The 10,439-nt window shown below is 42.0% G+C and overlaps 1 non-coding gene across 1 annotated transcript; it reads right to left on the minus strand.

Annotated features, from left to right (window-relative positions):
• Window positions 1-3,898: 3,898 nt before the first annotated feature.
• Window positions 3,899-4,029, minus strand: LOC132654979 (small nucleolar RNA SNORA17). The gene has a single exon (XR_009592578.1). It is a non-coding gene; the product is annotated as a small nucleolar RNA SNORA17 (small nucleolar RNA).
• Between the last annotated feature and the right edge of the window lie 6,410 nt (window positions 4,030-10,439).

Genomic DNA, 10,439 nt, shown 5'->3' on the forward strand with positions numbered 1-10,439 from the left:
ACACATGTCCTACAGGGTCAGTCTGTTTCTCAAACTGGGTATAAGGAACAGTTTTCTTTGATTCCATGAAACAGAGTGTCTGTCTCCAAGGTTCCAGAGATGAGACTACAAAGGGAAATAAAAATTCACAATAGTTCCCTTGTCAAGATGGTTTGTGACCACAGTTTTTTAGCATTCACCAGAAAGTAAGATGAGACTCCTTACCACACAAAGCTACTGTCCCAATTTAAAGTTATTTAAACAGACTTCAAGAGTTTGTATAATCAAACATTCATTTTGCTAGGACATAACATGCTCACGTTTTATCTGCTGAGACTGTGTTCTTTCTACCTTTACCCTTGCTAAGGGACATTTCCTTATTCCCTAGCTGTGAGGCTGGTGGGACACGCAACAAGGTATATTATTTTCCTTTCTGTGGGACTGCCACCATTCTCTGAATCTCCCAAGGTCCCGTGCTGGTTTCCTGTGACCTCACATGGTTAGCAACCTCCGAAGGCAGGTCTGTTCCTGTTACGTCAGTTCTCTCTGTAGGGGACTACTGGGTGAGCAGTAGGCGTCTATCCATCTGTTTTATCTTCCCGTTTGTTTTTTCCTTCCTACACTATAATCTCTGACTCTCAGATGCTACCAATCCTTGACTACTCTGGAGGAGGAGCTGTCTCCTACTGCGGCTTGTTATTTCTTCATTGGTATGTGAGAAATATTTTCATTTGTCTCTTGGCTTGAGATTTCCTCACCTCAGTGTGAGTGTCATGTTGACTCCACACCTGACTGTTGTATGAAATGAAACAATTTCTGTCCATAGATCTGAATAGAGAGCTTACCGACAGTGTCTCTGGTGTAGGAGTTATATTTTTTTCCATATCTCTTTCATGAAAATGATACTAAAATGCACCTTTGTTAATTCTGTCTTGTTGATCTTGAATAGGTATATTTATTCTCAAGATGTACAGGTTATAACTAGTGCCTGACTGAACTTGGCCCCAGGAATTTTTCTTAATTCTTTTTGACTTAACATTTCTACCATAAATTTTTTGTTGTTTCCCCTTCTGTTCAATTATACATTACATGTTTCATGTCCTATTTCATTCTAGCTCGTTCTTTAGCTTGCTGGAAATTTTGAATGAATTTCTAATGCCCACTGACACTTCCAGACTCTGAGCTCAACTTTAACACTAGCCACAGGTGCCCTGTCTGTTCTTTCTATTTACTTGGTGTATTGCTAGGGTTTGCACATCCAACAGCCGTGATCTGGGTCTCAGGACTCTTTCTCAGCTCTGGCCCTAATCTCTCCTCTAAATCGTCTTTTATAAATTCACTGTAGGTGCTTCACAGTTTCTCTTGCTTTCTGAGAAGACAGCATCATGCTCGGCCCTTGGCCAAGCTTCTCATGGCAATCAGTCATGCTTCCATTCCCTGTTAGCAAATCACATTGTTTCTTTGGTATATTAAAAAAAAAAAGTGCTGGATTTCCTTCCCCCTACATTTAAATGATTCTCTCTAAAAACTTGTTTCCTTCTGAACTGACACAATTCTTGGTCTTCCTGCTTCTGCCTTGTCAGCATATTTTCACAACATAAGGCTGTACAAGAAGCTGACTTGCCTCTGGCTCTACAAAACTGATTATAACTTCATGTAGCTAATATTGATCCTACTTTGCCTTTACTCAATCCAGTAGACCTTACATCTTATTTTCTTTAAATTATGACTAATTAGAGTTCCCACCAGTCCAAAATTCACACACACAAACAATAATAAATTAATAGGCAATTCCTGCTCCTCCTACTGTGAGATTACAGGACTGACTCCAAAGTCAACACTGTATGTTGCTGCCTTTGCTGGTCACCAGTGTGTACTCTTCAAAAAGAACCCAATAAAGATGCTCTTATAATTCATTGGCTCTTCGTGAATTTCACATTTTGTTCTCCAATCCTACTAATCTCCTCCTCTCCTCATTCCCTCCCTCCATGCTTGTAACACACCTCCCCAACACACACACAGAGAGAAAAAATTCTCATGGAAGCTGCAGTGTGTCACAGTGTGAACCTCAGTAAACCCTTTTGTCCACATTTCTTTGCTTGCAAATGTTCACTGCAGTGAGTCATTGGTCTGGTACTAGGCCTCCGGCTTCTGCTACACTACCAAACTGGAACTTCACTGGAAATCCTGCCAGATATCCCATTTGTTCCCTGTGTCATGACAGTCTTGTAGTTTTGGATGTGTAGAAATGGCCCCTTCACGTACTCCAGCATTTCATTGATGGGGCAGATATTGGAGTAGACTAATTCAAAACCCTTGATCTGGGCCTGTGAGGTATCTGAACTGGTCAGCCTGCAAGCTCTCCTGCGCCTACATCACAGGGACTCGCTATCCTGCTCTGCCTCATCTGGCCCATCCAACGCCCAAGCCAGCAAAGGGCAGAGCCAACTTTCCTACTCTCTTGCCCTTGGGCCTGGTTTATCTGCATCCATGTCATCATGAACAGCCATGATGTCTACATTACCCAGACAAGGTTCAAGGCCCACCCTCTCATGTGCTACAGCAGGTGAGAAGCTAGGCTAGCTCTCTCACTCTCATTCCCACTGGGCCAGCTCACCCACAACCCGTGTAACCCACACAACCAGGGCCAGCTCTACCCTGCTGCCCAGGGGATGTGCAAGGCCCGCTCGCTCTCCTGGATGTTGCAGATGGTGGGGACAGGGCCATTTCTCCCACCTGCTGTAGGTGGAGAAGGATGAGGGAGGGAGGTGGGCATTTCCCCCTCATCTGTGCTATGGCACAGCAGACAAGAAGCAGGGCTTATTCTCCTATGCTCACACCCTCGGAGCAGGCTCACTCACTACCCCCCCATGCCAAGTGCCAAGGCTGTAGTGCTGAGGCAAGGTACAGGGTCCTCTCTCCAGAGTGTTGCAGCAGGAAAAGGGCAGGGACAGCTCTCCTGCTTTCATAACCCTTGTGGGTCACCAAAAAGAAGACAAATGATGGGGCGGGCTCTCCCGTGTTCATGCCCTACCCCCACTGCCAGCTAACCCTTGTCCCTGCCAACAGAGTCAGCTCTCGTTTGCTGCCCAAGCAAGGTGAAGGGCCCACTCTCCAAAGTGCTGCAGCTGGCGAGGGACAGGGCCAGCTCTCCTGCTCTCATGTCCCCAAGGCTAGATCTCCTGCCTGCCACAGGTGGTAAGGGGGAAAGGGGTCATGTCGAATCTCTCCCTCATCTATGCCACAGCACAGGAGACAAAGTTCTTTTCCATGTTCATATCCTTGGGCTGCTTACCTGAAACTCCTGCAACCAGTACTCTGCTTCCTGCAAAATGTATGGGGCTGTTCTCCAGAGTACTGCAGCTAACTAGGCGTCTGGAGTCAGCTCTCTTGCTCTTAGGACCCCAGGGCCAGCTTTCTTAAGATGCCCAGGCAATGTGTAGGGCCAGTTTGGCATAGTCCTCAGACATCAATCTACCACCGGGCAGAAGCCCAGAGTAGGGACTTCTGCTTAGTGTTTGGTAATTGATATCTGCTGCTGCAGGGCCACAGGCCCAGGTGTGGCCCCTGGTGGTAGCACTGTCTGGGACCCCATTACAGTTTCAGATGTCATCACTGGGCAGCTACTCAAAGCAGGCTGTTCTGCACTATGCTCAAGTCTCCAATTCCACCTCTCTTCATTTTGTCCGCATCCTTCTGTTTCTTTTTCTCTTCCATTTCTCCACCACTGACTTGTTCCTCTCTGTGGCTCTTGGGGTCTCTGAGTGTCTGGGGTTACCTCAGGTGTGGTTTCAGAGGTGCTTTGCTGAACCCATGCATCTTGGAACTAGGCAGGGCCATCTTGGGCATTGTCTGCCCCCCAACCCAGGCCTGCCTGGTGCTGACCTGGTGGTCGTCTCAGGCTCACTTTTTCTTAGGGAGTGTTAGGCTGCTAATCATTCGGATGTTCACAGTCAGAGCGCTGAGCATGGAAATAGCCTCTCTCCTCTCCCCCACATACTAAGGCACCTACGATACGGCAGCCACACCTGCAACACCTCTAGGGGCAGTCAACAAAGGTACTCTTAACTGTTCACAGGGAACTTAAATCAACCTCTTCATGTTTCAGAAGACATTATTTTCTATTTAAAAACTGAATTATGGTGTAGGATATCAGTACTCTGCTAAAGTTTATTTTATGTGGTTTTATTGAGCCATGTGATATGTAAAGACAAAAATATGTGAAGCAATTTAAGTCCTGATGAGACCTGACATGCTAGGGTCAGATAGACAGGGAGGAGGACCTCCCCTATCAATGGACTAGGGAAGGGGAATAGGGGTAGAATAGGGAGGGAGAGTAGGATTGGGAAGAGATGAGGGAGGGAGCCCCAGCCTCCCCTTCTATCTGACCCTAGCCTATCAGGTCTCATCAAGGCTGCTTACATCATCTTCCTCTGTGGCCTGGCAAGGCTGTCCCCCACTATGAGGAGGTGATCAAAGAGCTGGCCACTGAGTTCACTCATACATACATTCTAATGCACAGTAACATCCATGAATAAGATATATATGTTATAGTTAAATGCATCACAAATACTAATGTGCCATTGAGTTTAGTCTTTGGGATAATGATTATGTTTGAAGCGCTTTTGTTCAGTTCTTTTATAAAGTTCATTAATGGTACAAAAAATATTCCTCATAGTATTAAGAAGCTTACAGTGTTTCCTTTAGTTAATATTTGTAATGTTGATATGGATATTTTTGGTACTTGAAATATGAATAAAGTATCTTTTATGAAGCTGAAAATTCAGGATTCAAGTTATACTTAAATGTAGCTCTCAGACCCCTTGATATTAGGGTTCTCTCACTCTGCATTCTGGGACAACAAATAGGCTTTGCATCACTTTTCATTAACTCTGTGACAGCAATGAAAGCTGAATACATCCTACTAAGTATGATTTTTGAATGGTTCCTAATTCTCCTAAAGTCAAGCTGAGCTTTCAGGTAAGCCATCTACATGTTGAACATAGCTTATTAGTATACTGTGTTTCATTTGAAACAAAATTCATAATAAACACAAATGGTACTGGGATACTGTAGTAATTACTACAGTAATTACTGTAGTAATTGTTTTCCAGTGCATTTACATTAGCTGTTCTTCCATATTTCCTGGGAAGCCCAGATGCCACCCAGCTGGAAATGTACACGTCTCTCTTAGGAAGGTCAATTTCCATCTGGGCAGAAAAGTATGAAGCACCGGGTCAAAGGTTTCACCTCTCCCAGGAACACCGGGTGTCTGGGTGAGAAGGGTGGAACATGGAACCAAGATACTTGCCAGGAGATCTCCAGTTCAGCCAGAGTTTCAGGAGAAATGATTTTTCTGCAATAATTGTAACTGCTCTTTTAGCTGAGCTGCCAGCACCAGGCCAGTTGGCAGCAAGGAGCTCAAGGATCTGAAACCTGAGCCAGGTACCAACAAGGGCCTGTTATGACCAGATCTTAGGGTTCCCAAAGACTACCAGGATCCAGATCACATATGCAAGAGCAACGAGCTTTATTCTGGCTTAAGCTCAGTCTCTCCAAAGTCACCGATGCGGTGGATCAGAGAGAAGAGCCCCTGGCAGCTGCACAGCAGGGTTTTTATTGGGATTTGAGGAAGAACCTGGAATTCCCAGCTCAGCTGTTGCACAATTGGATGACATTCAGCAAGGGCAAGCTTGTTACAAAGTGATTGGCTAACTAACATAACTAACACTGAGGAAGCTGTCTATAGACCTCAGCAATATTAGGTCTGTGGGCTGCCCAGCACAGACTTATAAGCCTAGGGCAGTGGGAGGGATTTGAGGAGTGAATGTGTTTGATTTAATGGGGCTAGGAGTGCCAGGGATACTTCATTCACACACAGAAGCACAGTTCTATCATAAGAGGTGGAACACAGTGCTTAATTATTCTAGAGGTTATGGTTGGGGTTGGGGGGGTAGAATAAGTCTCCAGCTACTGTTTGAGGTATGGGAAAATGTCATTAGTTGAAAGCTAGGGTACCAAGACATCTCATTAACATGGAGGGTATTTCCAGGAGTCCCAGGTGCCCACTGAATGGGTTTCTTATCAAGAAAGGGTTAGGCCTGTAATCTCCCTCAGGGCTATGTGACACTCCTTAGAGGATCTGGGGTTTCCCAGGCATGGAGGAGGGAACCCAAGTGAAGAAGTGAGGCCATTTTTTTATCACCTAGCTCAGCAGCTATCCAGTAATACCAGATTCCAACCTTAACAGCCTGGTCCAAAAATTTGCTCTATAATTAAGCTGTTTTTTGTTTTGTTTTGTTTTGTTTTTATTTCAAAGAAAAACAAAAAGAAAAGAACAGAACAAAAGTTCTCTACAGTTTTTCCTTTACTGGTTACTTTCATCCAAATTCAAGCCTCAAGACTCGGCAAATCACCAGAAGAAAGCGTTTTTCTTCTCCATTGTTATTTGTCTGAAATTTAGACTGTTTGTAAAGAGAGTTCTGCATTGTCAACTATTATTCCAAGTTAAAGCTGTCTATCTCTCCTTTGCCTCATGTCACACAGTTCCGTGTGTACTGGGGCTCTTTGTATGAAGGGCACAGGAAAGAAACTACAGTGCTTTTGAGAAACTTTTCTCTATTCTTAGAGAGTCTTACAGCCTGGTCAAAACCCTTTTCTTTTCTCAAGTAGGGGAAATCAGAAAACAAGCATGTCTAAAGGACGTTTCAGCTTCTTCTGTATCCTTGCCTGTCAAAGAGAACCTTTGATCTGTGCAAGCTTTTCCCAGAAGAGAAGCCTCGTGTGTAGCACACATCAAACCCTTGTTTCAAAGTTTTCGGTATACTGGGATTCAACAAAATTCTGTTAACAATTGTTGTGATTTTTAATGCTTTGTGATTATTTAAAATAAATAAAATCACTAAGGAGGAAATCCGAGCCACATTCATTATACACATGCAAAAGAAAACAAGCAAAAGCCATGATGAACACATATGTAGAGAAGGAGATCAGTAAATGTTTTACAGAATAATATATGCAATAAAACTGATCCATGTGCTTTAACTATAATTTTATGCATAAAGGTGACCGCCTTTTCAAGTTGTTCTTACACATGACACAAAGTTTTTTAAACCTTGTGCAAGTAGGGCAGTCCCAACTTAAATGAAAATATGGTTCTGCTTCTTTGCTATTTGAATATGTTTAGTGAGCCAATCACTAATAACAAAGTGGCATACCAATGAACACATCATAAATATACCAAAAATCCGGATGAATGATCACATATTTTATCCTTAGACTTCAGTAAGTGACATAATGAAAGATGAGCATTGTGAGGAGCCTGACTCTTGCAGTGGTATTTTGTGATTGTCATTTGTGTTTGTCATTGCTCTGACTGTCTCTGAGAAACACAGCAGAATGCCTTAAGGTTTAGCTGTTTCATGCAGTTGACTTTGGAAAGGAAATCACACGTCAAGCTTCTGGAATGTGTTGTTTTATTTTTGAAAACTGAAAAGTCTACATATTGTTTCAAATTTGAAAAGGCCACAATTTATGCATCCTAGGACATAGTCAATACTGCCCTTCAAAAGGATTTTAGTAAAAATCATTTGGGATCTTAGAAGAGAATCAATAATTCATTTAAAAATCAAGTATAGAAAAAAAATTTAAATCAGCAGGAAATATTTCTCCAAGCTTTAAAAAATTTCACCAAACACTAAAAGCATAAAAATATTCTTTTTTTATTCTCAACACTCAAACCACAGGAATACTTAGACTAAAATCAATACTACATTTTACACAATAACTCAATACTCAGAAAATGTGCCCAGTCTTAGGTTTATTTTGTGTGAGAAAATAGTTCTCAGTAGAGCTATCTCCTTGAGAGTCTTTCTTGAGGGAACATTATATAAAATGTCTGGTACAAATAATTTTTTTTTACATTTTTAAAATGTAGTTTTTATAATTTTATTTCCATTGTTTTGGAAGTTTTATTCATTTCTATTGTATGTGTATATTTTGCCTGCATGTATTGCTGTACCAGATTTAGAGACTCCAAAAGACCAGCAGGAGTTGAATTCATTGCAGAACACATGAGGATCTTTTTATGTACAAGCTAGCTTGGGTTCATACCCTCACTGCCAGAGTGGTTGAGACCAAAGAGCCTCGTGCTCACATTAGGTGGTTGATTTAAAGATTCTGATCCCCCTAAATGTGCCCAAAGCAGCGGAATTCCTGCCTGGCAAACATCTATTGGTTAAAACACAAAAAGGAGATGTTGCATTTTGAACTGATTGGCAATAGGAAGGTCCCCAAACCATTAATGGTCTGGCTTCCCTTGTTTGGCTGTTCTAGGGGATAGGGTAATCTGGGCCCTTGCCTACCAATTGTATCTCTAGTGGGCAGGAAAGGAATGCAGTAAGGCTGGTTTTTCCACACAGGTGGCTAGACATGTCTCCACCCGTCTGGCTTTTGTTTAGGTTCATGCTTTACACTTTGAACCAATACCAAAAAAAAAAAAAAAAAAAAACGAACAAACAAAACTAAGTTTTAATTCTTTAGTCTTTCAGCATATTTATGTACCATGTGAAAATCGGTATCTGGTCCTCTAGAAGTGCAGTTATAGATGGTTATATGGTTATATATATGGTTATATATAGCTAGCTACCATGTGGGTGCTGGTGACTGATTCTGGCTTCCCTAAAAGCATGCAGTAATCTTAAGCCCTGGTCCATCTCTCTGCACCACTTAATATTTTGAACTTAAAATATGTTATTTTGCCCTTCCCTTTCCTCCTTTCAATTCTTCCCATGTATCCATTGTTAGTTTACAAGTCAATGCACTAGCCCACTTCTAGGTTGCTTAATCATCTGTGATATCATCATTGGTCACCATTACCAGGGGCCCAGGACCTCTGCTCCTCTTTTCTCTCTCTCTGCCTTCATGGCACACTCAGGCTCTAAATCTCTTCCGCCTCCATTCCCCTGAATAAACTCTTTCATATATGATCTTTCATATAAGATCTGTTGTGGACATGGCATCATTTTTATATAAATAATAACATCTCTGTCTCTCTTTTTCTTTCTCTCTGTATGTGTGTGTGTTTCAAATTCATGACCACTATATCTTTAATTGTTGTAATATATATAAATTTCATGTATATGAAAATATATGTATATCTGTAACATATAAACCCATCCTGCTCAATCTATATAAGGTTAGAGTTTTTTGCTAAATATGAAGCCCATAAGGACCTGACAAAGATTAGGTGGAGCTCTAAGGGTACAGTTTTAACTCAATTTATACTGCTGCCTTTTTAAAAAGAGAAAAATATGCCAAGACTTTACATAAAGAAAAAATTCACACAGAAACCCAGTAAAGTGACCAGCAAATCAGAAGAGACCTGAAAAGAAATCACTTTTGCCAGTATCTCAATAGTCAGCCTCTAGAACTGGGAAGAAATAAATTATTCAGCCTTTGTCTCAGTGTTGTTTGGAACCACTGGATTGTCGTCCCCACCCCCACTCCCACCCCCCCCCACCCCCCCACCCCCTCCACCAAGTGATCAGGTAAATCCCATTCTCTCTCCAGCCCTGCCCCTTCTTAGGAAAGCCTGCATTCCTGGCATTCCTGACACGTGCTCCAACCTCCTTCAGCTGAAGGTGCCAGCCACCTAATCCCCTACCCTAGATGGTCATATCTTGGCAGGAGTCAAGCATGTGGCAGAAAGGTCATTTTCCTTCACCTACAAGCCTTAAAAACCCTGCCCACCATAGTCTGGGTGCTACAAGCCCTGGTTCCCAAATAAACCTGCCTTTTCATACTCTTAATCTGGTTTGGATTAGCTTATTTTGTTGGTGGAAATAACCTATCACCCAAATTGACAAAAAATACACTGAAATAGGTACCAAAGAGTGAGCTACTGATATGGTGCAGCAGACCGTGGTGTTTGTTTGGGGAACAGGGGATATGAAGAGATTGTTAGAGCTCTTTTATGGAAATGGTATAGAGGGCTCAGAGGTTAATGGGATGCTCTGTAGAAGCCTGGAAAACAAGAATGCTGAAAGAATGCAGAGGGAAGCAGAGACTATATTGGGGTTGTTTATGTGATATTTTTAGTTAGGAATCTGTGATATGAAACTTTCTTTGCTTTACTGGTATAATGAATGATCATTACCTGCAGCTGAAATATCAGCTGTGATAAATAAAAGACCAGCATTACTGAGGTGAAATATTCTAGAAAGTGATTCCTCAACCTTAACACATAGAAACAGTGATTCAGGGAGTCCAAGGCTATAGTGCAACAGGTACCCAGAGTCAGTGGTCTGAATGGTAAAGGTTTTGAAATGTGATGGGATTACGGAGAAGAATGACATTAAAAGAGGCCATTTATCATAAATTATGTGAATGATATGCCACTTTTCTAGAGAATACTTGTAAAGAAATCACATATTTAATTGTTGAGATTTTAGGAATTGTTA

This window comes from Meriones unguiculatus, chromosome 6 (genome assembly GCF_030254825.1).
Source record: "Meriones unguiculatus strain TT.TT164.6M chromosome 6, Bangor_MerUng_6.1, whole genome shotgun sequence".
NCBI lineage: Eukaryota > Metazoa > Chordata > Mammalia > Rodentia > Muridae > Meriones > Meriones unguiculatus.